The sequence below is a fragment of the Coptis chinensis genome, chromosome 8 (assembly GCF_015680905.1).
Source record: "Coptis chinensis isolate HL-2020 chromosome 8, ASM1568090v1, whole genome shotgun sequence".
NCBI classification, from domain to species: domain Eukaryota; kingdom Viridiplantae; phylum Streptophyta; class Magnoliopsida; order Ranunculales; family Ranunculaceae; genus Coptis; species Coptis chinensis.
This window is the reverse complement of record NC_141463.1, coordinates 41,332,028-41,338,702: the sequence shown is the minus strand read 5'-3', so window position 1 is coordinate 41,338,702 and position 6,675 is coordinate 41,332,028. Positions and strand designations below refer to the sequence as shown.

General features: G+C 36.9%; 1 non-coding gene across 1 annotated transcript; it reads left to right on the top strand.

The window, feature by feature from the left end:
• Window positions 1–2,156: 2,156 nt before the first annotated feature.
• LOC147481484 (small nucleolar RNA R71) lies at window positions 2,157–2,268 on the top strand. The gene has a single exon (XR_015207111.1). It is a non-coding gene; the product is annotated as a small nucleolar RNA R71 (small nucleolar RNA).
• Window positions 2,269–6,675: the final 4,407 nt, after the last annotated feature.

Genomic DNA, 6,675 nt, shown 5'->3' with positions numbered 1-6,675 from the left:
GTGGGAGGAGGGGAATCGAGGTGGATGTTGTGCAAAGTAGTTCTTGATAGGGTGATTCATCACCTTCTCGAAGAAACTCATCGAATTGCTCATCTAGATTGGTCATATCCTCGTTACTATGATAGTCCTCTACATCTTTGAGAAAGTCATCTATCTCATCCTCATCCATAATATGTGTATCGACTAGTGTAGGGATGGAAATGTTGGAGTCTGAACTTCCAAAGGAAAGAAATTTGGGCATATGATTATCGGGAACGCGTGTTGTTGAAATAATCTCGAAAGCAACGCCTCGATCATGCTAACCTCTCCATCCATAGACGAATCGGGTAATCGTGTCTTTGTTTTAAAACATTGACTTCAAACGACAAGATGGCCAAAAGACATGGACATTGAACCATCGAGGCAATTAATGAGCGCGATTGGCGGTTGCTAGAAAAGGTCGCCTCTAAGATGATCGGGACAGAGTCATTAATGACTTCGTGCGGTCGAGGATGACAAAATCAGCCGGATAGTAAATATCCTAAATTTTACGAACATTTTGGACGACACCCTTAGGATACTTAATAGACCGATCGCCTAATTGCAAGCGTCATTCTAGTGGGTTGCATCTCGTCTAGACCTATTTGTCTATACAAATAAAATGGGAGTAAGTTTACACTAGCCCCCAAGTCTAATAACGTCGTCGATAGGAATCTCCTAAGGTGCATTGTACAAAGAGGGGCGACCGGGGTCCTTGTACTTAACAATTCCATCATGTTGGATAGAGTTGGGAATTGTTCTGTAAAAAGGCGTCTTTTGGTATATTGGTCTTACGCCTAGTAGTACACAATTCCTTAAGAAACTTAGCATGGTGTGGTAGCTTTTTTATAGCTTCGAGGAAGGGAAGGTTTATAGTTAAATTCTTAAAAAAATCCCTAATCTCCTCGTAATTTGTATCCCTAGTTGACATGGCTAATTTTTGTGGAAACGGTTGTTTCTGTTTATATTTAGCAATGGTATTACCTGGATGTTTAACCGTGGCTTCCTGTTTCTTAGGTTTTGTTGTAACTGGTACCTCTACAGTGGTAGGCTCTTCAATTTCTATTTCGGTATCTAGTAATATAGCAGGTGTAGGGGCTACTGGTGGGGAAACTATAGGCATAGTTACTTTGTTATCAACCACTCTACCAGAACGGAGAGTGGTGATGGCCTTTAGCTCACCTACATTTTCATACTCGTTACTAGTATTATTGGTTAGCTCAAAGGCTGTATTTGTTGTTTTAGGATTAGGTATTTCGTGACTGAAAACACCTTTGGGTTGGGCTTTATCTTGAGCCATTTGTTTGGTTAAATTATTAACGGATTGTAGAAGCCGTTTGTTTAGATTTAGCCATGGTTTGGAAAAGTTTTGGCTCACTTGTATGAAGGTGTCAAGACGATCCGGTTGTGTAGGTGTAGTAGTCACGGGTGGTGTGATTTGGAACTAGTTCACCTGAATTATTTATGGGTGGATTTTGATAGTTATTATTTACCGAACGATACCTCTATTAGCATTATAATTATTATAACTACCTTGACTTTGTGCTTGACCTTGTCGAGGTTGCACTTGGTTGTTATAATTATTAAAATTCCCCGACTGTCCTTGTAGTAGTGGGGTTTGGTTAAAAAATGCGCGTAGCCTAACATATTGATTATTGTACCCTTGAGGTGTGACGTTTTGGTTATTTCTCCAACCAAAGTTAGGATTTTGTCTCCAAGGGGCGTTAGGTTCACTATTAATGGAACAAGCCTGTTCATAGGGTATAGGACAGTGGGAGTCGGGATGCTCGGGGCTCCAAATGTAAACTACATGGATTTGAATTTACATTCATGACTGGAATAGGATTTTGTTGAACCGAAATGGCCTATACCTTTTTAGTGAGTGATTCGATTAGAGTTTTTAGCTCGGGATCGTGTTTAATTTCAAACATACCGCGCCTTAACTGTATTAGAAGAACTAGCGGAGCTGGTGGATATTGTCACTACCCCAGTTTTATTTCGCTTTAGTTTGGTCCTCTAAAATTTTATAAGCCTCAAGCTCCTTTGCTTAAGAAACTACCCCATTCATTATGTCAAGGACTTCTTTATGGTGGTGTAGAAGTCCTTTGAAAAAGGCACGAACTAACGTGTCTTTCGCTAAGTTATGATGTGGACACTCTATAAAGAGATCGGTGAAACGATTCCAAGCCTCTGAAAATGATTCATGAGGATTTTGTCGAAAGAAATGGATCTTGGAAAGCATCTAATCCTTCTTTAGGGGTGGGTAAAAATGTTCCATAAACAAATTTGAACAAGTTTAGCCCACGAGTCCACGTAATTAGGCTTGGGCAGTTAACCAAAACGCCTTTATCGGGCTAAGGTGAAAGGGAATACCCTTAATTTAATTTGTTCCCACCAACCAACCGTAGGATGGTGGAATGTTGTTAGGACTTGTTCAATCCTACGATGTGTTGATAAGGTTTTTCATGGTCTAATCCATGAAAAGCGGGTAACAAATTAAAATATTTGGAGGGATTCGAAATCCCCTTTGGGTCCCGCTAGAACGATGCAAGATTTGGGGCTATCGCTCAAGGCTTTGTAGAAGTCGAGAGAGGCCTCTTCTTCGTCGGTCGGGCATTGGTCGTGATGTGTGTGAAATAGTAGCTAGAGGTGTAGTGGGTGGTATACTAGATAGACTTGTTTGTTGGCGTTGTTGTGTAATTACATCGGTGTTTTGTTCGGCCGGACTTTAATCTCATACAAGGCTAAAACCAAACTTAGCTAAACACATCAACACTCCAAACAATTCTCGATATACTAGTATAAACCTCTAACAGAGAGCGAGGTGTGGAAGAAAGGAATACCCGATTTGCGCCCTTGCTTCGCTTATGAATAGCGTCTTGTTTATGCTTGTTTCAAGTGTATATAGCGAGTTAGAACACTGAAAAATATGAAAGATCAAAGTTCGAATCAAACCGCCGAAATCCGAAAAATTTTGTTTGGCATAGGGTGGTCGGGCTCGGTGTATCTTAGAATTCCAGAGTTTAAGGTCGGTCCGCTCCACATGGGGGGGGTTATTTCGAGGGGATGATGAGTTAGGCGGGTCGCTCAAGGAAGTTGTATCGGTGTGTAATTCTGGCCCGGAATTTTTCAACTCTGAAATGGACAACTACAGTATGAATCAAACATGGGTGGGTGGGTGAAATGGGACTTTAATAACAGTACTAACACTACAAAAACAATACGAAAGTGAAACTAAGATGGCAGCGGCGCCATTTGATAAAAGATAAAATGAATAGTTTTACCTACGAAATAAAGCGATGAACTCTAAACGTAAGTAAAACTAAACTTGATCTTATGGGTCTATTTTTATCAAAGTTTCTACTCTCAATTCAATCGAAATAAAGTAGAGTAGGAAGTTCGTTCCACTCCTAGTGCTCTAGCATGGAATTGTTTTCTAATCTAATTAGTCGGTCTTAAGTCTATGAGAGTTTTACGAGGGGGAATTATACTACGATGCAATATGAAATTGATTATTTTAATTTAAACTACGGAATGCTATGGAAATATAATTGTTTTTGAATCTAGATAAAGGATTATGGGGAATTGAATCCACCTCGAATCCAACTTAATAACCTAGCATAGATTGTTGTATCTCGAATTCTTACGTTCTTACGGCAAGAATTTCGAGTTCTAATCCCTAGTGTTCGTGGCATTTCTACCAAATACTAACTAGCATGTGAGGTCGCCCACCCATTCTCATGGCTAAACACGACCTTCTAGAGTGGAATAGAATCTACAAACAATTCTACACTAACAACTAAGTTTTCAACTTTGACCGTAAAGAATTTTAGAAAGGCTTTGTCTTCTTGAATCTTGGCCTTTAATCAAATTGGAACTCCTTAGTAACCAACCTTTGCTCCTTTATCTAATATAAAAGTGGCACATTTCTGCACATAATGGACTTTGAAGCCTGAAATACATAAAACATGTAATGGGTGTTAACTCTTAATTATTACTCATATAATTGGTCTAAAAGTATGACTTTTCATCCACTTCTCGCTCCTCCTCGATTGGGTTAAAACTACAGTTTTGGGCTCTTATCAAACCACCCCCAAACAGCATTTTGCTTGTCCTCAAGCAAAGATGAGAAATTAGAATAAGTGACCAAAAATGGAGTTCTATCTATTACTCATATAATTGGGTTCAAAAGTATGAGTCGCGATTGCATTGACAAATATGCAACAAGGCCTTAAACCACTAGGAATTCCAAAAGTGGACAAGTTATAGCCTCAGCATTGACCATATGAGAGAATTTTTTAGTGAAGGTACTCACAAACTTCATCTATACTACAACGACTAAGAAATAAAACTATTGTTTCCTTATTCATGCTCTAAATTAACTATACCTCTCACTAGCAATGCATATAGAGTAATCAAGTCTAAAACCTAAGCTAATATATGCTAATAAATGCAATCAGGTCAATAAACATATTCAATGAAACTACTATGAAATAAGCTTTCAAACTCCTTAAAGTAGGTTCTCACAATAATAGTCAAGATACAACACTCTGATTTTTCCACTCAAATTTTGCTACTCTAGTGCAGAAGTGGGCACACTTTACCTTACAATCTCAATGACACACAAGAAAGCCCGAGTCAATCAAACACATCCGCCACTTACTATCACACTAACCTATTCCTAATTGAGCAAGAGGTCTTTATTAGGTGTTTTGGGATTAGGAGATGGTTTAAGAAGGAAGGAAATGGATATTCAAAAGGACAAGTCTGAGATAAAAGTGTCTTCATATTATGTAACTAGAGAAAACCTTGTTATTTACTTTTGCTTCTACACTTTGTTTCCATCCTTAGCCATATTTTTTTCTTTTTCTTTGGCTTTTGACTCCTTTTATTCTATTTTTTTGGATTATTTATTTTATTTCTATTTTTATTTTTCTTTTCTTTCGATGGAAACTTCTTTTCTTTATTTTCTGAAGCAACTAACTAATTTTTGTTTACACATGTTTTTCTCTTCTTCTTTCTTTCTCATTCTATTCTCAGACTTATTCTAAATTGGGTAGGTTGCTTTTTTTTTTTTATTTTGTTTTGTTTTTATAACAGGGTAAAGGATTTGTGGTTTATGAAAGGCTAAATAAAGGCTCAGAGGGGCGACTAGCGGAAAATAATTCATAGGTTTGAATTTCTGGCTATATCGATCCAAAGATGGCCTAAATTCTCGCTTAGGATAGGGTTTAGTGATCAAGCAAGTGGACGTGTGATTTCTCTATCCGGATTTTACTTCTCCCTTGTGTCATTTCTCAAATGTTTCACTCTTATAAGGCTTTAGGCTATATTCTCACAGGATTTGTAGAATAAGTACTCTAGCCTAGATTTCAGAAACTTACTACTAACAATCATAGATACTCATGTAATATATTTATAGATAAATGCAAAGATTATTACCTACATATTAACCTAAGTTTCTAAAAATTATTCTAATGCAAAAGCTACGTGAGACTTCTAGATTGTTAAGAGCATAGAGAAAGAAAACAATACCAATATTCCTAAGTGTATAGCATAACTTATTTATTTATATTTTTGAATTTTTGTTTTTATTTTTTTTAAGACAAATAATACGTAATATACAACCTAATATGTGCTTAACATTTACATCGTGTTTCTATACCACCCCCAAACAATTTGGGAGAAGGGGGTTCATGAAATAATTCAATAACACAATTAAATTATGTAACTAACTAATTTTTATAATTTTTAACATTTTATAAATAAAAGTGCATAATTTACATCCTAAAAGTGTCTAATTTTTGCAAATGTTTCTATCCCACCCCCAAACAATCGACCGCTTTGTCCTCAAAGTGTAAAGAGATAAGGAAAGAATTTACCATAGAAACGTGGCAAAAATTTGCAGTACCTATAATAGAAATATTGTAAAGATGATACGATAATATGAAGCACAATTAAATTGGTACGGACTACCTAACACAAACTCTACTGAAGTAAACATGACAGGCTTAGGGTGGCAACATGATTTAAAATGAATACCAAAATACGCCACCCCCAAACAAAATTGGAAAACTCTTTTTAAGTTTGAAAATTTTGTTTGGCCTATACTTCAGAAAGTTGGTATTGTACGAAAACTTGGGTCTTTTAAAGTCAGATTCCCTAGACTTATCTAAACATATGTATGAATATGCAGTTTATCATATATCAACAACCGAAATGGTTGTGGATCATTCCATAAATAAATATCACAGAAAACTTATCCAAACACAATCAAGCACTAAGATTTCCTACGACGCAGCCTAGTGGAATGAAAGTGAAGTCGGATAGACCTATAACATAACCGAGCATGCACCTTATGTTTCATCTTTGAACGAGAGGGTGTCCTAGTGAATAAGTGTGGAAAAGTTAATGGTTGTGGAAGATATGGTGGATTGGGATAAGTTTTAGAGAAAAAGCATGGAAAAAATGAGTATGTGGGTTTAGCACAAAACTCATTCATGGTGTAGTTAGGGACAGTCTCAAGTCTGAAAATGACGGTGTCAAGTGGTTTATCCTTGTGAAGTATTTGTTTACTAGGTGGATTTAAAAAATCATGAAGCACAGGAGAAACTAAAGGATCGAGTGCAAACTCGAGGTTCCTTTGAAAAGGTGGAG